The sequence below is a fragment of the Hibiscus syriacus genome, unplaced genomic scaffold, assembly GCF_006381635.1.
Source record: "Hibiscus syriacus cultivar Baekdansim isolate YM2019G1 unplaced genomic scaffold, ASM638163v2 tig00003041_pilon, whole genome shotgun sequence".
Taxonomy (NCBI): Eukaryota; Viridiplantae; Streptophyta; class Magnoliopsida; order Malvales; family Malvaceae; genus Hibiscus; species Hibiscus syriacus.
The window spans coordinates 4,916,355-4,942,425 of record NW_024061960.1 but is presented as its reverse complement, the minus strand read 5'-3'; the positions used below and the strand labels follow the sequence as shown (position 1 = coordinate 4,942,425).

Genomic DNA, 26,071 nt, shown 5'->3' with positions numbered 1-26,071 from the left:
ACTTCTATAATAAAAACAAGCATGGAGACTCAACTTTCATGAAGGAGAAAGCAACGAAAAGTAGTAGCAAGAGTAATCTTAAAAACCTAAGAAGACGCCTAGAATTCCCGGCCACCTCCACATGCAGCAGCAACTCTATTTCAACTAAAGACGTCGAGTAATTTCCAAAGATTATGCATGTAAAATTTTAGCCTGAAGAAGCCGAGATATCCCGAAGTCTTTAGGCGTGTACTATAGAAAATGCTTTAGATGGGAAAATAATGTTGAAACCACGTTAGAATGAGAAATTTTTTTACCATTCTACATTACCCTGGCATTTTTGTCAGATTTAGGGTTATTTTCAATATAGTCTACTAATATAGGTTATTTTCTGACCACTCAATTTTTTTTGAGAAACCCCACTTGCAATATATAAATAATTTATCCTAAACTAATAAATACCTATTTTTAGTATCGATATTTGTTAGCTAAAGGATTTTAAAAAGCACATTATTCCCTTAGGTACCTGTTTCTTGCAATGTTTTAGGTAAAGTTTTGAATGCATATACTTCATTAACTCACTGTGCCTAAAGTCTTTAAAGGTGACCTAATTCTAGTTAGGATAAAGTACTTTAATTTGATTTATTTTCTTTTAATTTATTAATAAATTAAAGATATATATTTTAAAATCATTTTCAGCCTTTTCTGTAATTTCCCCAAAAAACTGGCCCTAATTTTCTGCCGTGCTTTCCTATCCGTTGGATCTACGGAGGCTTGTAAACAAAGGAGGGAGTCCTTCCACGTAAGCAGTTCCATGAATGGGACGATGGACCGCCGTCGTAAATGGCAGCAATACAATTGAAAACATTATCTTTAAAATGTCACAAAGGGAACTGTGCAAAGCCAGGGGTGTGCTGGCTAGGGTTTTTGTCGCTTCGCAAATTTTTATTTTATTTTATTTTATTTTAAAGTATACAAATAATACAGTAATTATATGATATCATTTTATTATGTATTTCAATTATTATTGAAAGTTAAAAAATGATTCAGGATTATAAGATGTTGTTTTGATGAGTCTTTAATTATTAAAAGTTGACGGCTGTTTGAATTAGATATTAACTTGTTCATTGAGTCTCTATTTACATTCTATCCTCGAGTCAGTGCTAAAAATATTACATCGTCGATTCAGTGCTTGAAATTAACAAAAATGTCAGTAGATATCATTAAAGTATAATTTTATTATATCTCAATCATCATATTATTATCTAATATAAACAACCATCAAATTTTAATAAAAAATATGAATTTAAAATATATAAATAATCAAATAACTAATAAATTTAATAATGGGAAATTAAAAAAATAACATTAGAGGAGAAATTAAATAGAGAAAATAATCTCAGTGACAAAAAATGCCTTATAATGTACGATTTTAACCAAATTTTTTTGGATTTGCCAAAATGACCAACTAAATCGCAATGCGATCGATAATTCGAAACGCGATCTCCGGTATCGCAAATCAGTTTCCAGATTCGCAACGCGAACTTTGACTATCGCAATGCGAACTTGGACTATCGCAATGCGAATATGTAAATCGCAATGCGATAGTCGAAGTTCGCATTACGATAGTCCAACTTGGCATTGCGATAGTCGAAGTTCGCGTTGCGATTTATTCCAAATTCGACTATCGCAACGCGAACTTCGACTATCGCATTGCGATTTACATATTCGCATTGCGATAGTCCAAGTTCGCATTGCGATTTATTCCAAATTCGTTGCGATAGTCGAAGTTCGCGTTGCGATTTATTCCAAATTCGTTGCGATAGTCCAAAATCGCAACGACTGGTGGTATTGCATTTGTTTCTTAAGAATTTTCTCTAAAAAGATAGTATTCGCGCGGACGTGTCGAAGACACGTATTACCACGACCACGACCACGACCACGACCACGACCACGACCCGAGACGGACGGCGGCGGCGGCGCGCGAGAGTCCCCCTTGTTCTCTATCACTCAACAAGAAAGTGGGAAAGCCAAGCCTTAAATACCATTCCCAATAGTGTTTCCATTACTATGTGGGATTGAGCATTACCAACACTTGTTTCCAATACAATGTGATTATCAGAAAACATTAACAATCATGCACCTTAAAACAACTGAATCATCAACCAATTGCATTAGTATTATACGATTAAATATGTCATAATTAAAAGTCAATCTACAATCAATCGCGATTATTGCAATTTTAAGCAAAACATTCAAAAATAATATCACTATTTAAGGCTCAATTCCACATAGTATTGGGAACAAGTGTTGGTAATGCTCAATCCCACATAGTATTGGAAACACTATTGGGAATGGTATTTAAGGCTTGGCTTTCCCACTTCCTTGTTGAGTGATAGAGAACAAGGGGACTCTCGCGCGCCTTCGCCGCCGTCGTCCGTCTCGTCTCTTCTCGAGTCTGGTCGTGGTCGTGGTAATACGTGTCTTCGACACGTCCGCGCGAATACTATCTTTTTAGAGAAAATTCTTAAAAAACAAATGCAATACCGTTGTTGCGCTTTTGGATTATCGCAACGAATTTGGAATAAATCGCAACAACGAATTTGGAATAAATCGCAACGAGAACTTGGAATAAATCGTAACGCGAACTTGGACTATCGCAACGAATTTGGAATAAATCGCAACGTGAACTTCGACTATCGCAATGAACTTGGAATAAATCGCAACGCGAACTTGGACTATCACAATGCGAATATGTAAATCGCAATGCGATAGTCGAAGTTCGCCTTGCGAATCTGGAAACTGATTTGCGATACCGGAAATCGCGTTACGAATTATCGATCGCATTGCGATTTAGTTGGTCATTTTGATAAATCCAAAAAAATTAGTTAAAATAATATATTATAAGATATTTTTTTGTCACTGATGTTATTTTCTCAATTAAATAATCGGAGATTATCTATGTAGTTTATCTTTTATTTTATTATTATTATTGGTTTTCTGCTGTGTCGAGCGTGTTGGAGGCTCTGTTAAGCCATAGTATATTAGGCCATGGGTCCCGCTCTGCTGACGTGGCGGATAACTCAATGTGACGTCCAGCTGTTTTCGGTCCGTTTCCCCACCTTTGTATCGTATCGCCCCCGATAACCTTTTTTATTATTACTATTATTATTTTATTTGATTGGATTTTTAATTGTAATAATCACGTTTCGCCCATAACAAGGATAAATTAAAAAAAGGAATTACTATTTATTTTTCATTGTTATTAAATATTAATCTACAAATTACATATAAACATATTAACTTTTTAATATGCTTTTTAATTAAATTATCCAATCAAAACATATTCGATGGAATGAAAAGGTAATCTAAAATGTCACACTCAATTTCTTTTATAAGCTCATAAAATATATAACAAAAATAAATGAATTACTTTAAGAGTGTATATTTAGGGATGAATTGAGAAGACTCACATGGACAGTTATTTTATGAAAATTTTAAATTTTTATATAATTTTAAAATTAATTATTTTCTATATAATATAATATAAAAAGTTATTGAAAATGATAAGAGTTTGCATGAATAAAACATAACAAACGTTGTATTTATAGAAGAAAAAAACAGCTCGTAAAGTTGTAGGTTGAATTGTACGGTTTGTTGGGAGATATTTTAGGTTCACAGCTTCAATAGCGTATTGTCGGATCACGATGGTTTGCGTTTCTCTACTTGTTTTTATTCATTATCCCACGAGATCTCGGGTGAAATCAGTCAAAACGAGAGCACATATCTCTAGGAAACCTACTTCGAGATGGCTTTGTGTTGTCAACGAAGCATGGAAACGATGCCACGTTGCCCACGAAGACTTACTCCAGCGAATAGTTTCACGACACGTGGGATTTCCCACGACCCATTTTACAGCTAATTTCAGACAAGATCCCTGAGGTTTGTGGGTCCCACCCTCCGCATGTTGCCTCGTGGCGGTCTAACCTAAGAGGACAACAGGATAAGAACTCCGAGTGCACATTTTCCTCTACTTCCGACCGTCAGATTATTCCATAAATCTCATCCGACGGTTTATATTTAACCTCAAAAATGTATTTTTTCCCCTATAAAAAAAGAAAACTCGGAATATTTAGTCTCTTTCTCAGTGAGTTCGGCTAGGGGGGGGGTCGGCTAGGGGGTGTTGTTTCTGGTAAAGGGTTTTAAAGATCAGCTTGAACCTCAATCAAAGCTAATTTCTTTTTCATTTATTTTTTTGGGGTCACACTGTTTAGCTTAAAGTTCTAAGCTTTTTTCTGTGAATTTCCGATATTCTTATCTACCCAAAAGGAAAAAAAAAGTAGGAATTCTTCAATATTCAACAACTACTACTCTGGTAATTTCTTTAACTGTTCTTGATCTTCTTCTTCTTCTTCCCTTTTAACTTTGGAATTTTCTGTAGTAGTTGCTGTAGCAAGTGTGGCAATCTCTAGTGGAAAATTCTTTTGGGGGCGAACTATATTTTCTTAGTTGTGTAATCTTGAATCTGTTCCATTCCCTTTAATTTATCAACTTATTTTCCACCATCTGTTTTTTATTCACTTCTTCTTGAGCTTATCTTGCGCCTCTTTTCTCATTAACCCAATGTTTCTGTCTTTACCCTGAGATTCGCCATCTTTGTCCCCTGGATTTTTATTGTTTCCGTGATTTTTAGTTGCAAAACGAATCCCCCTTTAATGGGATTTTTTTTGGTTTTGGGAATAGTGAAGCAACTCTTTTGATTAGCTTTAAGAAATGGTATCTAGATCATACTCGAATCTCTTGGGGCTTGCCTCCGGTGAGCCTCCAGCTTTAGGCCGAATTAGCCGTCGGATTCCCCGGATTATGACGGTCCCCGGGATCATTTCCGATATCGACGATGATCCGTCGGAGAGTGTATGCTCCGATCCATCCTCCTCTTCCCAGAAAGATCGAATTATCATGGTAGCTAATCAGCTGCCTATAAGGGCACATCGAAAATCAGATAATAATAAAAACAGCTGCAGCAGCAGCAGCAATGGTTGGATTTTTAGCTGGGATGATAATTCACTTCTCCTTCAAATGAAAGATGGGTTGGGAGATGATGATGTTGAGGTGATATATGTTGGTTGTTTGAAGGAAGAAATCCACCCAAATGAACAAGATGAGGTTTCCCAGATTCTTCTTGAGACCTTCAATTGTGTGCCCACTTTTGTGCCACCTGATCTATTCAGCAGGTATTATCATGGGTTTTGTAAGCAGCAATTGTGGCCTTTGTTCCATTATATGTTGCCTTTGTCGCCGGATCTAGGCTGTCGCTTCAACCGGTCTTTGTGGCAAGCCTACGTATCTGTCAATAAGATTTTCGCTGATCGGATCATGGAGGTGATCAACCCGGAGGATGATTTCGTTTGGATACATGATTATCATCTCATGGTGTTACCAACTTTCTTGAGGAAGAGGTTCAATAGAGTTAAACTGGGGTTTTTTCTTCACAGTCCATTTCCTTCATCGGAGATATATAAGACATTGCCTATTAGGGAAGAGCTTTTGCGTCCTTTTTGAATGCGGATTTAATCGGGTTTCATACATTCGATTACGCGAGGCATTTTCTGTCGTGCTGTAGTCGAATGCTTGGTCTTACTTACGAATCCAAGAGAGGGTATATAGGCGTCGAATATTACGGAAGAACCGTTAGCATCAAAATTCTCCCTGTGGGGATACATATGGGTCAGCTCGAGTCGGTTTTGAGCCTTCCGGAGACTGAAGCGAAGGTCGCTGAGCTCATTAAGCAGTATTGTGATCAAGGCAAGATAATGTTGCTTGGGGTGGATGATATGGACATATTTAAGGGTATTAGTTTGAAGCTCCTAGCGATGGAGCAATTACTTTTGCAGCATCCCAAGTGTCAAGGGAAGGTAGTGTTGGTCCAGATAGCGCTTCCGGCTAGAGGCCGGGGAAAAGATGTGAAAGAAGTGCAGGAGGAGACTTACTCGACTGTGAAGCGGATTAATGAAACTTTCGGGAAGCCTGGGTATGACCCTGTTGTATTGATCGATGAACCGCTTAAGTTTTACGAGAGGATTGCATATTATGTTGTTGCAGAGTGTTGTTTAGTAACAGCTGTAAGGGATGGAATGAATCTCATACCGTATGAGTATATAATTAGCCGACAGGGGAACGAGAGGTTGAATAAGGTTTTGGGGTTGGAGCCATCCACACCTAAGAAAAGCATGCTTGTTGTTTCAGAATTCATTGGCTGCTCTCCATCTCTGAGCGGAGCAATTCGAGTAAATCCGTGGAACATAGATGATGTAGCAGATGCAATGGAGTGCGCCCTCGCTATGGCAGAACCGGAAAAACAGCTTAGGCATGAAAAGCATTACAGATATGTGAGTACCCATCATGTTGGATATTGGGCTCATAGTTTCCTTCAAGATTTGGAGAGGACATGTCGAGAACACGTCAGACGAAGATGCTGGGGTATTGGTTTTGGGTTAAGTTTTCGAGTTGTGGCTCTTGATCCGAACTTCAGAAAGCTCTCAATGGAGCACATTGTATCAGCTTACAAGAGGACGACAACCAGGGCGATTCTTCTAGACTATGATGGCACTTTAATGCCACAGGCTTCGATCGACAAGAGCCCATCATCTAAATCCCTCGACATCCTAAATAGCCTGTGTAGAGATAAAAACAACATGGTGTTTATCGTCAGTGCCAAAAGCCGAAAGACACTTGCTGAATGGTTTTCTCCATGCGATAAACTAGGAATTGCTGCTGAGCATGGCTACTTCTTGAGGTTAAGTGAACTAGCCTGAATCCTTGTAATTCCCACTTTTATCTTTATCGTAGGACTGGTTTCGAGTTTAAAGTTGTTTTAAAGTTTTTTTTTTTTTTTTTAGTCTCAAGGGAGACGATGAATGGGAAACATGTGTCCAAGCTGCGGACTGTGGATGGAAGCAGATTGCAGAACCTGTAATGAAGCAATACATGGAGACCACCGATGGCTCCTACATCGAAGACAAGGAAACTGCCCTAGTCTGGTGTTATGAGGACGCGGATCCAGATTTTGGATCGTGCCAAGCTAAAGAACTTCTGGATCACCTCGAAAGTGTGCTGGCCAACGAACCTGTTACAGTAAAGAGAGGTCAGAATTTTGTGGAGGTTAAGCCACAGGTTAGGAAATATTGTCCCGAAGTTATACAGTGCTTATATTTTCTTGGTGCGCTGAAAAGCAATTTATTGTATCGGTTAGATCACATATTAGCCATGCATAATGAGCTGATCATATTCGGATTATCATCGAAGTCTATTAAGGATTAAACGAAATAAAACCGGTTTATGATCATAGCTTTCTGATTGATGTAACCATGTGATTGCTAGACCTTTGGATGGTGTTTCTTTATCAGGCAATCATTTTCATTTGTGTATATGCAGGGTGTTAGCAAGGGTCTTGTAGCTAAGCGCCTACTTTCCACCATGCAAGAGAGGGGGATGTTACCCGACTTCGTTCTATGCATAGGAGACGACCGATCTGACGAAGACATGTTCGAGGTAATAATAAGTTCAGTATCCGGGCCGTTGATTGATCTCAGAGCAGAAGTGTTCGCATGTACCGTAGGTAGAAAACCGAGCAAGGCTAAGTACTACCTGGATGACACAGTAGAAATCTGTAGGTTGATGCAGGGTCTGGCTTCTGTTTCGGATCAGATGCTTTCGGTGCCGACGTAACGACGAAAAAAAACAAAGGAGTACATTATCTTAGTGTTACCAGGAGAAACTTGTTTTGAAATGTACATTATCTTAGTGTTACCAAGAGAAACTGTGGAAGCGGATACTTTGTCTTTGTTTTTGCTAGTAAAGCTGTAAATATGTGCTTGTGTGATCAAATCCCATTTTCCCCAATCGCTGACCCCTTACGATTTTTGGGGTTAAATTATGGTTTTATTCTACTTGATTCTCTTATTATTTTCACTGCTATTTCTTGATCTGAGTTGTTAATATCGTTAAAAGAATTCAGTTTCATCTCATGATTTTTTTTTTCCGATTAAATTATAACTAATCATAATTTCATCACCAATCACAGATTTACATTTGTGTATTAATTTTAACACCAAATTTTAAAATCTTTGAATTTTAATTTGTACGGTCAGTTATTACTGATGGTCATTTATAATAAGATCGGTGTTGAAATATTTATATTTTATTTTTCTTTGTTTCGATCGGTTCTTTATCCTTGTAAAATCTATCTTTGTAAAATCTATTTATTATTATTATTGAATTAGCCTGAAATAAATATAACAGTAGTATCAGTTTAAAAATCTCAATCACATTGAATATTGAGAACGCAAAACTTTGAGGAATGACGATAGTTCTTTAACCATTAAAATTTTAATAATCTAATATATATTTAAAACGTAAATTAAGATTTATTATTAAAATTAATACGAAATTTAAAATTTAATTATTAATAGTATAACCTATACTAATTTTTATAATTATTTAAGGGCTATCTAAGGGATAAATTACATGTTTAATATCGTAATTATTGTTTTGGTTTTAGTTTAATTATTCAATTATTTTTTAAAAATTATACCTAACGTTTAATTTTAATTTTATTTTGTTATTAATCGTTAACGAATCAATGATGATGTTGACGTGTCACCATTAAATAATCTTACATTATCTTCAAAAAATAAAAAAAAATATCACATCAACAATTTTGTTAATTTTCTAACTGTGGATGATCAAAATAAAATCAAAACGTAATGTTATGCATAATTTTTCCCCTAAAAAATAGTTGAATAATCAAAAAAATATAAAATAAAAATGTAGTTGGGGTACTGAATATGTAGTTTACCCTTATTTAAATTATTTGTAATCTGATACAAATTTCTGAAACGTGTAGCATTCGGCTTTCTGGGTGTGGTCTTCATTGTTCGTTCTCTACCAAGTAAATAAATAAATAGAATCACGGTCATTCGACTAACCCTTTGTATTTGTTTTGATTATTTGTCGACGATTGTTGGTTCCCAATTCATTTTGGGCATTCGAGTGTGATGAGTAGGGATGAATCGACTTACCTAAAAATTTTAAATTATTATATATATATTTTTTAATTTTTTAATTTAAATTTTATTTTCGTCTTCTGAGATTTTATAAGTATATTTATCCTTAAAATTTTATAAATTCACTATTTTTAGTATAAAATCTTATCCGTCAAGTGACAAATAAACCAACATAAAAAATAGAAAAAAAAATTCTTACCCTCGAATCCATGATTTAGTTTAATTACTTCCTATTTTTGGATCCGTCTATTTTTATAAGATTATATTTGTGATGAAATATTGAATACTTCAGATGGGGTATTGAGATTTTTTTAAAGAAAAAAATCATTAAAGAAATTTAAAGAAGAAACAAAAAATTAGTTTTCATTAAAAGGTGGGAGTAAGAAAATAATATATTATAAATATAAAGAGATCTGATTATAATTTTTTTTAATGTAAATAGAAGTAGTTAGTTTTATTAAAAAAGAAAATTTTAAATCAACAATCAGTTGGTCTCTAGTAGGATGAGACACTAGATCTCTTAAGCAAGGTCAGAGGTTTGAATCTTGGTGTTTGCGATAGGGGTGTTCACGGTCGGTTTGGATCGGTTTTTGGCTAAAAATTCATTCGATCCAAAAGTATAAATGTTTGCGGTTTGGAGGTTTCTAAAAAAATCATATCCGATCTGATCCAATTAAGTGCGGCTTGGATTTGTGCGTTTGTTGGATTCTAATTTTTCAAAATAATTTTTTTTCATAAAAAACAACATATGTATAACAAAAACAAAGAGAATATATATTTTAACAAATGCAAGCTTGTGAAGCTTAAAAAGCTTATATATATTTTAACAAATCAAGACACGAATCAGTTTCTCGTCAGTAAGTCACCCATAAAAGTAAAACGACACATTTTCTAAGTTTTGCCCGATAATTTTATCTCTACCTCATAACTGAGGAAATAACAAAAGACTATACTATCATTCTTTGCTATTATCATTTATCGCACCATTTTTTTTCATTGACATCGATGACTAGAATCTGGAGCAAAATTGTTACGTGCATGTCGAGGAAAGCTGAATCTGTATTTGTATCTAGGTTTTGTGAGATTTTGTGGGGCTTTTGATGGGTTTGTTTCAAGTTTGTAAATTCAATATTCCATTTCATCGGCTCGGTTCGGTTTGGATCGGTTCCATATTTCCAAACCGAAACCGAATCGAACCGATCTGTTTTTTTTTTAAAAATCAAACACACTAAATCGGTTTCGGTTTTTTTCGGTTATCGGTTTTTTGGATTAGTTTTCGGTTATTTTTTTGATCGGATTGGATCTGAACACCCCTAGTTTGTGAATGGAGCAAACTAGGTTGGAAGGGTCGCATTTATCTCTACAGTATCCGATCTGGATTATTCGATTAATAAATCGAAAATTAGTGTTGTACCAAAAATAAAGTTTAAAATTACAATGATAATTTACAATCATAAGTGTAAATTAAACATATAATTAGACATTGTCTATAATCATTAACACGAAACTCACAATTTAAGATCACATAAGGATTATATAAGAAAAATATTAAAAAATCATTTAAAAAAACTAAAATAAAATAAAGATAAAAATAGTTCTGACTGTATCAGCAAACGAACCACAACATGCGTCATTTTGATAAATCGAGACAATATCAAATCCAACCTTAAAAAAAGTAAACAAAAAAGAATGATCAAATGATCTATACTGTTAGTTCTAGTTGCTTTAGTTAAAACATCACAAAAATGATATCAAAATGTATTAGATCGTCGATCTTTCCTAATCAACGTACATCATGTTATTTTATTTATCGAAATGAAAAATTATAATAAAAACAAACAAAAATCATGCCATTAAAATAGATAAAAAAAACAACAATAATGTATAATAAGCAGAAAAATCTAAAATATAGAGGATCTTATTAAAAATTAAATATAAGTAAAATTATAAAATCAAGATGAGAGAAAGGTGACTCTCGTTAAATCTATTGATAATCAATTGATTTAGTAGAATGAGACGTCAAATTTTTTAAGCAAGATGAAGATTAAGGAGCTCGATTTTTAATGTTGTGAATAGAATAAATTGAGTTCGGAGGATCACCCTCAATATAATTTTATAATACCTGATTCGAACTAATCAATTAATAAATCAAATATCGATAGTTAAAAAAATTATATTAAAATCTTATCCAGATGCTAAGTGACACAAAAATGGTATAGACAAACAATGATTTTGAAAACTAAAAAAAAAAATCATAAAAAACGCTCTAAACCTGTTGTGTGTGAAAATCCAAATGTAAAGAAGAATTGAGGCTTGACTAGAAGTCCAGTGAGAGTAGCTGAAGTCGTCCCCCGTTTCCGTTAAGTGGACGATTAGAAGACCACAAATGGTCTTTTCCTCCCAACCCATAATTTCATATACTCCATTTGACAGCCAAAATTTTCATCTCCATTATTAACGATATATTCATAAATATTTTTTAGATTGAATACATATATATCAGTAATATAATTTTTTTATAAATTTTAAGATGAATACACTATTAAAATAAATAATTATAAAAAAGAAATTTAATTTTAAGATGGATAAATGTCCATGAATGAATCCATCACTATTCATAAAGTTTAATAGTTGTCAATTGAACCCAGTTTTCAAGATTTCGTCTTGACTAATCTGAACTAACCCACATCGTACATCTAACTTTAGTGAGTGAATCTCCCAACATGAATTTTCTGCATATACAATGACTCGAACTCGAGATCTTACTTAAGTAATATCAAACTACTTACCACTTAAACCCCTATTAGTAAATACCATTGAAATTTTGATTCTATATAATGTGCTTTGATAATAAAGTTTGATTCGATTTTCTTAAAACGTCAAAAAATAAATAATAATAAATAAAGTTTAAACATAAGTGTACCGAAATAATTATGTTAAAAAAGTCTCATCAACATAGAAATTATTTAAAGATTTATTATCTATAAAAAATGTAGACACCCGTTTTTGTTTTTGTTTGTGTTTTAATTGTTTATTATTATTAATTATTATTACTACTACTGCTATTATTATAAATAAAATATACTAACATATAATATTCTTTTATTTTTTACAGATCCAATAAGTCAAGCCCAAATTACAACCAACCCAGACCCATTTGCAGCTGCCCATTTCTGTTCAAGCCCAACAGCCCGTCAATTAAGTCCAGGAATGAAGCCCACGCATGAAAGCCCATCAACTAGGGTTTTGTAACCCCTTAGCGCTGCCAGTATACAACCATAGGATCTAGACCCATTCAATGATTCAGATCAATCCAAACTTAGGGTTTCACCCTAACAGATCAACAGTCGTCACCGCTACCCAGCAAAGATTGGCCACCTAATAGGCGTGTGTGATGCACACGCTTCATTCTTTAGTTCCCCAGCCGTGTGAGCCGCCGCCGATAACTGCCAAGTCGCTGTAGTCATCAAATCCGACAAAATAGTAGCCAAACAACCAAATCAGTCAAATACCAACCCAAATCTAAAAAACCCATTTAAAAATTCACTTAAATCTCGATAAATCCGGGAAAAATCATTTCCCTATTGAGTATGATTCATGATTTCACCCTAAAATCATCCATAAATCAGCATGCAACCAATATATTCGAGGGAGAGACTTTCGAACAAAGGGGACTTTGGAACGAAAAAGAAAGAACTGCCATTTGAACGAAAAAAAACTCACCTTTGGAAAAATCTTGCCACCGATTACCTCACCGGAGTTAATAAACTCCATTATTGAAGGTAAAACTTTTACCTTTGTGGACTAGGCTTTGATTTTTTGTACTTTTGGTTTTGATTTTAGGGTTTGGTTGTAAAAAAGATTGTTTGGGAGGCTGTTTCGAGCACTTTGTGCCCCGTGGTCACTGATTTACGGTGGTCGTAGCCTTGTTTCACCCTCATCGGTGGCGTGGGGGAGGAGGAGAGTAGTAAAAGTAGGAGAGTTTTAGGGTTTTCAATTTGACTGGTTTGAGAGAGTGAAACCCGTGGGGTTTTTAGGCCATTTCGGCCGTGCCTTATTTGGTTATATTCAAGACGCCAAACGACTTTGTTTGGAGAAAAAGGGGCACTAGTGCTTTGGCACTTGGGTTAATTACATTTTAAGTCCTTAGTCATTTGTAATATTTTATTTTAGTCATTAATGAAATTTTATGATATTTTGTTTCGGGCACTTATTTTTCTATATTTATGTTCAAGTCACAATCTTATATATGATGACATTTTCGTTGATGTTTAACTCTGGCTATAATATTTACAAAAATTTTATTTTGGTCACTGTTTTGGTATGAATGTCTTTAGGTAGAATTATTGATTATCCTTCTGAATTTCTGGTTCATCTTATTTTAGTCCCCAATATTATTTATGGTTTATTTATGTTTCTAGTACCTTTATTGTTTAATATCTTCAATGGTTAGTTTAATTATTGTTGGTTTTACTGTTTGGTCTTTCAAGTCACCGTTAATATCATTTTGGTCCTTTGAATCACCAATTGCTTAGCTTCCTTTGTTTGTATTCTGATCTGTAATGTTTCCTTGTCTCTTATTGTAGTCCTTTATGTGTGTGTATATAACTATATATATACATATTCGTACATGTGCGTAACATTACTTGTATATTATGATCTTATATGTTTTATGTGGAATAAAAGTATTTTATATACTAAACACATGTATTTCACCATGTTACATTTGTTAAACATTTTACGTATCCTTTTTCATGTATCGAATAAGTATACATATACCATATATAAATTACATAAATGTCATTAGCCCTATTTGCTATAGATTTCTTTTATTCTTTATATATTTTATTATGGGTATGCATAAATTATTTTTATATACATATTTTTTTTATTCATATTTATTTTTCATCATTATTTTATACTCCTTTATTTGTTAATATTTTATTCTGATATTTTCAAGAATACTCGTCGTAAAATGGGAGTGAAAAGCACCACCTTATAGAGGTAGTGCAATTCGATACCCTATTCGAACGAAGAGTGAACTTGAAATAAATCGAGCATTCTTTACCTATTAAAATGATAGTAATATTTTAATTTACCTTTTTTTGTAACAATCCGGAAATTTGAAAATAATAATAATAATAATTAATTGAATTTGGAGGAGATAATTAAGTAAATTGGTGAAATTTGGGGACTAAATTGGAAGTTTTTAAAACTTGTAGCTTGTTTTAGAGTTAAAGGAAATTCAGGGACCAAACCTTGAATTTACCCTAGAATGGTAGGTAAGCGGTATTATATACGTGAATTGGTTTCTGAAAATCAGAAACCAATTCCTCCCAAAATTTCCTCCCCCAACACTATCTTCCAACCACGATCTCGAAGCCGTCAGAATTCTGATCGTCGTTTTGAAACCACCATCTTGTTCATCATCGAGCGAGGAACAAACCCCTTAAATTAATTGAAGTGAAACGCTGCCAAATGCCGTGAATTTCAAGTTAAAGTCTCGACTTTTTTTAGCTCAATCACTGAGAAAATCTTAAATTCATCACCAATCGTTGCTCCGTTTAAGACACCTCCCGCACCATCGTGTTCCTTGTGTCGTTCCGAGTCCGCCGGTGTCATCCTTGGTCTCCGTCGACGGCAGCGAGTGGGGAGGTGAAGCGGTCAAAGTTTCCGATTTGTTGAAATCGAGCTCTCCGCCATTCAAAAATTTGAACCGAGCTTTGTAAGTATCTCGAAATCGCTCAAAATAATTTTTAGAAATTTTTTTATGAATTTTACGTTGCCGGAAGTGGTCTCACGCGCCCCCACGCGCCCACTGCGCGTGGGGAAGATTAAAACAACCGGTTTGACCGGTTTTGAATCTGTTTCACCGGTTTGACCAGTTTTTGACTCGACCCGACCCGTTGACTCGACCCGACTCGTTGACCGTTGACCGGGTAACATTTTGGTAATTATTTGGGAAATGGTGCTATTATGGTAATTATTTTGAAAATGGTGCTATTTTTGTAATTTTTTTAAAAAAGTGACAATTTCGTAAAATTTTTAAAAGAGTGATATTTTAGTAATTATTTTGAAAATGATGCTATTTTGGTAATTAATTTCAAAAAGGTGTTATTTTCGTAATTTAAAAAATGTTAATTTCTTAAAATGGTTGACCACCTTTGACCAGAACTTTGACTGGCTTTGACCGGTTATTAAACGACTTTTAATCTTTTCCGAGTAAACCTATCCTGATATTTTTCGGCGTTCTGAATTCGTTTTTGGGGTTCATTTCACCAAATTCAAAATCGAAAGTCTTCAAATTGTCAGTCAAACCCGTTGACTTTGATTTTGACCAAGAATTCAAATTTGCGAAAAGTCATATTTTATGTATTTCGACGTCTTGAATCTGATTCCGAAGTCCGTTTTGCCAAATTCTGACCCGAAATTCCCGAATCGAGCATGTGAACCCAAAAAGGCTTAGTATTTTAGTATTTTGATTATTTATTTGAGATTTGGTTAAGGAATTGATCAAGTACAAATATTTGATGAAGGTACTCGTGTTTCACCTGAGCAAGGATTAGTTAGGTCCAATGTTGTCCATTCGTTAAATCAGCCCGAACCGCGTACTATGAGAATCACCCATAGGTTTCCGTATATTATTTAAATAAAGATTAAGATTATTTATAGTAGGATTCTAATATGGATTTTTCCGATTCGTAGGATCTAGTGCTGCAGCAGAGCATGATCGACAGACCCAGTAGTAGTCTTCCTTATCTGATTTCTCAGACTGTTACAGGTGTGTTTACTGACGGTGTTATCTTACCGTTTTAAACTATCATATGAATTGTTTCATATTTATGATGATGTTGAATATTATTACAACATGATACATGTTTTATGAATACTGGTTACCCGATACTTGATTTACCGGATATTACTGATCTGATGTATGGTTTTTGTAATTTCTGCATATGATTTTCAAGCATGAACCGTTTTCATGTTTTAATGGATTAATATATATTTTCACCTAAATATATACATGTTTATTTCTGTCACTAAGATATTATTGAGGGAAGTATTTCAGGCTCCTTTGCTGTGTGCTCAGGGTAAGTTCTTACTGGTGTGCAGGTGGGTGTATGGTTCTGGGGAACCTACACATTGTAGTGATTGGAGTGACTGGATGGGGAAGTTATTACTGCAGGCTCCTTTGCTGTGTGCTTAGGGTAAGTCCTTACTGGTGTGCAGGTGGGTGTATGGTTCTGGGGAACGTACACATTGTAGTGATTGGAGTGACTGGATGGGGAAGTTATTACTGCAGGCTCCTCGGCTTTGTGCTTAGGGTAAGTCCTTACTGGTGTGCAGGTGGGTGTATGTTTCAAGAAAATATACAAAAGATAGAAATCAGAGTGATTGAATGGAAATAGTGTTCATATTTTAAAATATGTTTGATAACTGATTTTATTGGAATATTTTATTCGTATGTTTTTATACACTGTTTGGAGCACACTGGGCTTTTTAGCTCATTCTATAGTTTTACCCTTTTTCAGATAACAGCAGACCGTAAGCTAGCAGATTTGGCATCAGGGGAGATCAACTACTTATTTTGTACGAACGTATATCTCTATATGTTTTTCAGTTGTGTTTGGTGACATGTATTTGCTATCATTTTGGATATATTTGTATTATTTATATTTTGTTCTGTATTATATCTAATGTATTAAAAGTTGTTTAAAAAAAATCTTTGAATGGGATATGTGACCACTTAGATTTGGGTCTAACTTATAGACTGGGTCTGGAGGGTTATATTTGGTGGTATCAGAACTTTTAGTTTTAAACACTCAGATTGTATATGGGTCATAAACTTTAGATTAAAAAAAACGTGTCACCTTATTTTATGATTTAAAGTTTCTCGAGATCCCTGATGCTAATCTGACATATGTTTCAAATTCTTTCTGTAGAGTCTTATAGATCCAACAATGAGTGCTGCTAGAGGTCGTAGAATAGGACGTGGCCGTGGTCGAGGACGAGTCACTCGACCTTCTGTTACAATAGACGATCCGATGTCTCCACGTGATCCTCCTGTTCCGCAAGTAGATTCAACCCTTACTCATGATGATCAGTTTACTCCTGTGAGAGACCCTCCCGTCACTGGAGATGAGGATACTGACATGAATGAAGATGCCATTAATATAGCTATATTTCGCATGTTTCAGAGAGCTGTCAGAGCCCCTAGTAATATGACTGCGGTTGAGATTTCAAATTCTCTGGTTGCTGCTGGTGTAGTTTCATTTGAGGGTATTATGGGTGGACCCCCGACAGACGCTGAATATTGGCTGGAGGACATAGAGAGGATTATGTATGAGATGGACCTCAGACCTGAACAGAAGTTGAAGGGGGTCCTAACTATGTTGAAGAAAGAGAGCTTCAGATGGTGGCAATCAATTTCTGGTAGTATTCCGAGGAACCAATTAACATGGGATCTTTTTAAGACACGTTTCTGGAGTCGCTACATCGGAGAGAGATACCTGCAGGAACGACGTCAGGAGTTTCAGAATCTGGAGCAGGGTAGTATGTTTGTTATGGACTATACGGTTGAGTTTATCCGATTGACCCGTTATGCTCCTGGAATTATTGACACAGAAACAGACAAATGCTTGAGGTTAGATAATGGACTCCGGTATGATAGCAGAAGTCGAGTAGCTACCCACCGAGAGAGGAATTTTGATGCCTTAGTTGAGATAGCCAAGACTGTTTTGGAAATAGAACGATTGTTTATGGAGCACAAGAGAGATAGTGATCGAGCTCAAACCTGATTCAGAAGGTCTACCGGTTCTGTTGATTCTTTAGCACACCCCAGTAAGAGAGGCAGGGGTACATCTTTACAGAGAAGTGGGGAGAGTGTCAGGCATCTGACATCCAATTCTTCAGTTGTATATTCTTCTAAAGATGGTGATTCTTCTGGGTGGTAACCTTTGCAGCTATGTGATTATTGTGGGAGACGTCATCCTGGAGAATGCTGGAAGAAATTGGGTACATATTTTAGATGTGGTTCTTGTGACCATTTCATGAAAGATTATCCAAGGCCAGTTACTACAGTTTAGACGCCAGCTCGTACTCTCGCACGTGCTCAAAGTGTTGTTCAGACTCTAATAGTGAGTCGTAATCAGAGCAGAGTACCATGATTTGCTAGTAGAGGCCGAGCATCTCAGAGTAGGGGTCCAGTCAGATCTGAGGTCGGACAACCTGCATTGGTTTACATTGCCGGACTTCAACAGGATCGCGATGGGCCTAATGTGACTGCATGTACTATTACTATTCATTCAGTTCCCTACTTTGCATTATTTGATAGTGGTTATACCAATTCCTATGTATCATATTCCGTTTTTGAGGGTCTAAATATTCCTGTTGAGAATACTGAGCATTCGGTGATAGTTCAAAGTCCCTTAGGCAAGTTCATCGTGTTGGATCGTATTATTATAAAGTGCCCTATAGAGATCAATGGGGAGATTTTTCTGGCTGACCTGATGGAGTTACCTTGGGAAGAGTTTGATTTGATTCTTGGTGTAGATTGGTTGTAAAAACATTGAGTAAATATTGATTTTGAGACCAAGAGAGTTGTTCTGAAGACCCTAGATAATCGAAAGATTGTAATGATCGGGGAACGTCGTGGATTTCTGACGAATGTTGTATCTGGTTTGGTAGCTGAGAAGATGATCATAAAAGGTTCCGAGGTGTTTCTTGCTTATATATTGGATACCAGGAGTTCTCAATCTGATATTGAAGGCATCCAGATTGTCAAAGAATTTTCTGATGTTTTTCCCGAGGAGTTGCCTAGATTACCTCCAGATAGAGAGGTTGAGTTTGAAATTGAAGTCTTTTCTGGTTCCACACCGGTTTCAATGGCTCCTTATCGTATGGCCCCAAAGGAGCTTAAGGAACTAAAAGTCCAACTTCAGGAGTTGTTGGACAGGGGATTTATCCGACCTAGTGTATCACCGTGGGGAGCCCCTATTCTCTTTGTCAAGAAGAAAGATGGGACATTGAGACTCTGTATTGATTATAGAAAAATGAACAAGCTCACGGTTAAAAACAAATATCCTCTGCCCAGAATCGATGATCTATTTGACCAATTTCGAGGGGCTTCTATCTTTTTAAAAATAGACTTGAGGTATGGTTATTATCAACTCAGGGTGAAAGACTCGGATATTTCGAAGACTGTTTTTCGTACTCGGTATGGGCATTATGAGTTTTTAGTGATATCATTCGGGTTAACAAATGCCCCTGATGTTTTTATGGATTTGATGCATAGGGTGTTTCGACCTTATTTGGACCAGTTTGTAGTTGTGTTCATTGATGATATACTGGTGTATTCTAGAAGTGAAGCAGAACATGAGAAGCATTTAAGGATTGTTCTACAGACACTAAGGGACAATAAGCTATATGCTAAGTTGAGCAAGTGTGAGTTTTGGCATAGCGAAGTGACTTTTCTTGGACATATCGTTTCTGTTGATGGTATTCGGGTGGATCCAAGCAAAGTGGAGGCTATTCTGAATTGAAGCAACCCAGGAACGTTTCTGAGATCCGTAGTTTCTTGGGATTAGCTGGTTACTACCCTCATTTCGTTGAGGGGTTCTCTCTTATTGCAGCTCATTTGACGAAACTATTCAGGAAAAATGTTCCATTTGTCTGGTCTGAGAACCAACAAACTAGCTTTGAAAAATTGAAGACTGTTCTAACTCAAGCCCTAGTGCTGATTCAGCCTGAATCTGGAAAAGATTTTTCTGTCTATAGTGATGCTTCTCACTCTGGATTAGGATGTGTTTTGATGCAAGATGGGAAAGTTGTCGCTTATGCTTCGCGTCAGTTAAAGCCGCATGAGTGTAACTATCCTATTCACGATCTAGAGTTAGCTGCTGTGGTCTTTGCTTTAAAGATCTAGAGACACTACCTCTACGGTGAAAAGTGTTATATGTATACTGATCATAAGAGTCTGAAGTATCTACTTACTCAGAAAGAATTAAACTTGAGACATCGCCGCTGGTTGGAGCTTCTAAAGGACTATGATTTAGACATAGAATATCATCCAGGAAAAGCTAATGTAGTGGCAGACGCCTTGAGCCGTAAGACGATATCAGATCTCAGATCCTTATTCGCCAACTTGAGTTTATTTGATGATAATAGTTTGTTAGCAGAGTTGCAGGTTAAACCCACTTTGGCTGAGGAGATTAAATCCAAACAACTTCTGGATAGCTCATTGCTTTCCATTATTGAGCAACTTAAGCAAGGAACGGGTTCAGAGTATATTGTGAATCAGGATGGTATTTTGTGTTTTCACGGTCTTTACTGCGTACCTAAAGATGATGAGTTGAGACGGGTTATTCTTCAGGAGGCTCATAGTAGTCCTTATGCTATGCATCCTGGCGGGGACAAAATGTATAATAATCTCAAGGAGCGCTACTTTTGGACTGGTATGAAAAAGAATATTTCAGATTTTGTGGCGAGGTGTTTGACTTGTCAGCAAGTTAAGGCAGAACACCAACATCCATATGGATTGTTACAATTAATTAAGATTTCTGAGTGAAAATGGGAGCGTATTACAATGGACTTCGTTACTAGTCTTCCTCTTACTCATTCCAATAAGGATTCTATCTGGGTGATTGTTGATCGACTCACCAAATCAGCGTACTTTATCCCTATCCGGATTAATTATTCTCTGGACAAACTGGCTAAGTTGTACAGTTCGGAGATTGTTAAACTTCATGGTGTACCGTTGTCTATCATATCTGATCGAGATCCAAGGTTCACTTCCAGGTTCTAGAAGGCTTTGCACGAGGCTCTGGTTACTCGTTTGAATTTCAGTACATCTTTTCATCCTCAGACTGATGGACAGTCTGAGTGTGTAATTCAGGTGTTGGAAGATATGTTACGGGGTTGTGTGATTGATTTTCGTGGTAGTTAGGAAGATTTCTTGCCATTAGCTGAGTTTGCTTATAATAATAGTTACCAGGAAAGTATTCGCATGGCACCGTACGAGGCTCTGTATGGACGTAGATGTTGTACTCCTATATGTTGGAAAAAATTACATGATAGAAAAACTTTGGGTCCAGACTTGGTTCGAGAGACTGAAGATACTGTCAGATTGATCCGTGATCGCTTAAAAGAGGCATTTGATAGACAGAAATCATACACATATAAACGACGTAAGGATATCGAGTTTGAAGTTGGAGATCAATTTTTTCTCAAGGTATTCCCATGGAAGAAGGTATTGAGATTTGGACGTAAGGGTAAACTGAGTCCGCGATTTATCGGGTCGTATCGTATTTTGAAGAAAGTTGGACCTGTTGCTTATCAGCTTGAGTTGCCTTCCCAGCTCAATCGTTTTCATGATGTTTTTCATGTGTCTGTATTGAGGCGATACCTGCCAGATCCAGATCACATCATTCAAGTTGATGAGGTAGAGCTCAGTTGTATTAATTGAAGTGAAACGCTGCCAAACGCCGTGAATTTCAAGTTAAAGTCTCGACGTTTTTTTAGCTCCATCACCGAGAAAATCTTAAATTCATCACCGATTGTTGCTCCGTTTACGACACTTCCCGCACCATCGTGTTCCTTGTGCCGTTTCGAGTCTGCCGGTGTCATCCTTGGTCTCCGTCGATGGCAGCACGTGGGGAGGTGAAGCGATCAAAGTTTCTGATTTGTTGAAATCGAGCTCTCCGCCGTTCAAAAATTTGAACCGAGCATTGTAAGTATCTCGAAATCGCTCAAAATAATTTTTAGAAATTTTTCTATGAATTTTACGCTGCCGGAAGTGGTCTCACGAGCCCCCACGCGCCGCCACTACGCGTGAGGAAGATTAAAATAACTAGTTTGACCAGTTTTGAACCTGTTTGACCGGTTTCTGACCCGACCTAACCTGACCCGTTGACCGTTGACAGTTGACCGAGTGACATTTTGGTAATTATTTGGGAAATGGTGCTATTCTGGTAATTATTTTAAAAATAGTGCTATTTTTGTATTTTTTTTTAAAAAATGACAATTTTTTAAATTTTTTAAAAAGAGTGATATTTTAGTAATTATTTTGAAAATGATGCTATTTTGGTAATTAATTTCAAAATGGTGCTATTTTTGTAATTTAAAAAAATGTTAATTTCTTAAAATGGTTAACCACCTTTGACCAGAACTTTGACCGGTCATTAAACGACCTTTAATCTTTTCCGAGTAAACCTATCCTGACATTTTTGACGTTCCGAATCCGTTTTTGGGATTCGTTTCACCAAATTCGAAACCGAAAGTCTTCAAATTGTCTGTCAAACCCGTTGACTTTGATTTTGACCAAGAATTCAAATTTTTGGAAAGTCATATTTTATGTATTTCGACGTACTGAATCTGATTCCGAAGTTCATTTTGCCAAATTCTGACCCGAAATTCCCGAATCGAGCATGTGAACCGAAAAAGGCTTAGTATTTTAGTATTTTGATTATTTATTTGAGATTTGGTTAAGGAATCGATCCAGTACAAATATTTGATGAAGGTACTCGTGTTTCACCAGAGCAAGGATCAGTTAGGTCCAGTGTTGTCCGTTCGTTAAATCAGCCCGAACCGCGTACTACGAGAATCACCCGTAGGTTTCCGCATATTATTTAAATAAAGATTAAGATTATTTATAGTAGGATTCCAATATGGATTTTTCCGATTCGTAGGATCTAGTGCTGCAGCAGAGCGTGATCGACAAACCCAGTAGTAGTCTTCCTTATCTAATTTCTCAGACTGTTACAGGTGTGTTTACTGACGGTGTTATCTTACTGTTTTAAACTATCATATGAATTGTTTTAAATTTATGATGATGTTGAATATTATTACAACATGATACATGTTTTATGAATATTGGTTACCCGACACCTGATTTACCGAATATTACTGATCTGATGTATGGTTTCTGTAATTTCTGCATATGATTTTCAAGCATGAACCATTTTCATGTTTTAATGGATTAATATATATTTTCACCTAAATACATACATGTTTATTTCTGTCACTGAGATATTATTGAGGGAAGTATTTCAGGCTCCTTTGCTGTGTGCTCAGGGTAAGTCCTTACTGGTGTGTAGGTGGGTGTATGGTTCTGGGGAACCTACACAGTGTAGTGATTGGAGTGACTGGATGGGGAAGTTATTACTGCAGGCTCCTTTGCTGTGTGCTCAGGGTAAGTCCTTACTGGTGTGCAGGTGGGTGTATAGTTCTGGGGAACCTACACATTGTAGTGATTGGAGTGACTGGATGGGGAAGTTATTACTGCAGGCTCCATGGCTTTGTGCTTAGGGTAAGCCCTTACTGGTGTGCTGGTGGGTGTATGTTTCTGGAAAATATACAGAAGATAGAAATCGGAGTGATTGAATGGAAATAGTGTTCATATTTTAAAATATGTTTGATAACTGATTTTATTGGAATATTTTATTCGTATATTTTTATACACTGTTTGGAGCACACTGGGCTTTTTAGCTCATTCTATAGTTTTACTCTTTTTCAGATAACAACAGACCGTAAGCTAGCAGATTTGGCATCAGGGGAGATAAACTACTTATTTTGTACAAACGTATATCTCTATATGTTTTTCAGTTGTGTTTGGTGACATGTATTTGCTATCGTTTTGGATATATTTGTATTATTTATATTTTGTTCTGTATTATATCTAATCTATTAAAAGTAGTTTAAAAAAAATCTTTGAATGGGATATGTGACCACTTAGATTTGGGTCTAACTTATAGACTGGGTCTGGAGGGTTACATTTGGTGATATCAGAACTTTCAGTTTTAAACACTCAGATTGTATATGGGTCCTAAACTTTGGATTAAAAAAAAACGTGTCACCTTATTTTATGATTTAAAGTTTCTCGAGATCCCTGATGCTAATCTGACATATGTTTCAAATTCTTTCTGTAGAGCCTTATAGATCCAACAATGAGTGCTGCTAGAGGTTGTAGGATAGGACGTGGCCGTGGTCGAGGACGAGTCACTCGACCTTCTGTTACGATAGACGATCCAATGTCTCCATGTGATCCTCCTGTTTCGCAAGTAGATCCGACCCTTTCTCATGATGATCAGTTTACTCCTGTGAGAGACCCTCCCATCACTGGAGATGATGATACTGACATGAATGAAGACGCCATTAATAGAGCTATATTTCACATGTTTCAGAGAGCTGCCAGAGCCCCTAGTAATATGACTGCGGTTGAGATTTCAAATTCTCTGGTTGCTGCTGGTGTAGTTTCATTCGAGGGTATTACGGGTGGACCCCCGACAGACGCTGAATATTGGTTGGAGGACACATATAGGATTATGGATGAGATGGACCTCAGACCTGAACAGAAGTTGAAGGGAACCCTAACTATGTTGAAGAAAGAGAGCTTCAGATGGTGGCAATCAATTTCTGGTAGTATTCCGAGGAACCAATTAACATGGGATCTTTTTAAGACACGTTTCTGGAGTCGCTACATTAGAGAGAGATACCTGCAGGAACGGCGTCAGGAGTTTCAGAATCTGGAGCAGGGTAGTATGTCTATTATGGACTATGAGGTTGAGTTTATCCGATTGAGCCATTATGCTCCTAGACTTATTGACACAGAAACAGACAAATGCTTGAGGTTTGAGAATGGACTCCAGTATGAGATCAGGAGTCGAGTAGCTATCCACCGAGAGAGGAATTTTGATGCCTTAGTTGAGATAGCCAACACTGTTGAGGAAATATAATGATTGGGTATGGAGCACAAGAGAGATAGTGATCGAGCTCAAACCCGATTCAGAAGGCCTTCCGGTTCTGTTGATTCTTCAGCACACCCCAGTAAGAGAGGCAGATGTACGTCTTTACAGAGAAGTGGGGCGAGTGTCAGGCATGTGACATCCGGTTCTTCAGTTGTACATTCTTCTAGACATGGTGATTCTTCTAGGTGGCAAACTTTGCTGCTATGTGATTATTGTGGGAGACGTCATCCTGGAGAATGCTGGAAGAAATTAGGTCCCTGTTTTAGATGTGGTTATCGTGACCATTTCATGAAAGATTGTCCAAGGCCAGTTACTACAGTTCAAACGCCAGCTCGTACTCTCGCAAGTACTCAAATTGTTGTTCAGACTCCAATAATGAGTCTTAATTAGAGCAGAGTACCAAGATCTTCTAGTAGAGGCCGAGCATCTCAGAGTAGTGGTCCAGTCAGATCTGAGGCCGGACAGCCTGCATTGGTTTACACTGCCAGACTTCGACAGGATCGCGATGGGCCTAATATGACTACTGTTACTGTTACTATTCATTCAGTTCCCTACTTTGCATTGTTTGATAGTGGTTCTACCAATTCCTATGTATCATATTTCGTTTCTGAGGGTCTAAATATTCCTGTTGAGAATACTGAGCATTTGGTGATAGTTCAAAGTCCCTTAGGCAAGTCCATCGTGTTGGATCGTATTTTTAGAAAGTGCCCTATAGAGATCAGTGGGGAGATTTTTCTGGCTGACCTGATGGAGTTACCTTTGGAAGAGTTTGATTTGATTCTTGGCGTAGATTATTAGACAAACATCGAGTAAAAATTAATTTTGAGACCAAGAGAGCTGTTCTAAAGACCCCAGATAATCGAAAGATTGTAATGATCGGGGAACACCGTAGATTTCTAACGAATATTGTATCTACTTTGGTAGCTGAGAAGATGATCATGATAGGTTTCGAGGCGTTTCTTGCTTATATATTGGATACCAGGAGTTCTCAATCTGATATTGAAGGCATCCGGATTGTCAAAGAATTTTCCTATGTTTTTCCCGAGGAGTTGCATGGATTACCTCCAGATAGAGAGGTTGAGTTTGAAATTGAAGTCTATTCTGGTTCCACTCCGGTTTCAATGGCTCCTTATCGTATGGCCCCAAAGGAGCTTAAGGAACTAAAAGTCCAACTTCAGGAGTTGTTGGACAGGAGATTTATCCGACCCAGTGTATCACTGTGGGGAGCCCCAGTTCTCTTTGTCAAGAAGAAAGATGGGACATTGAGACTCTGTATTGATTATA

The 26,071-nt window shown here is 36.5% G+C and overlaps 1 pseudogene; it reads left to right on the top strand.

The window, feature by feature from the left end:
- Positions 1-4,184: 4,184 nt before the first annotated feature.
- Positions 4,185-7,861, top strand: LOC120169704 (annotated as a pseudogene).
- The last annotated feature ends 18,210 nt before the right edge of the window (positions 7,862-26,071 follow it).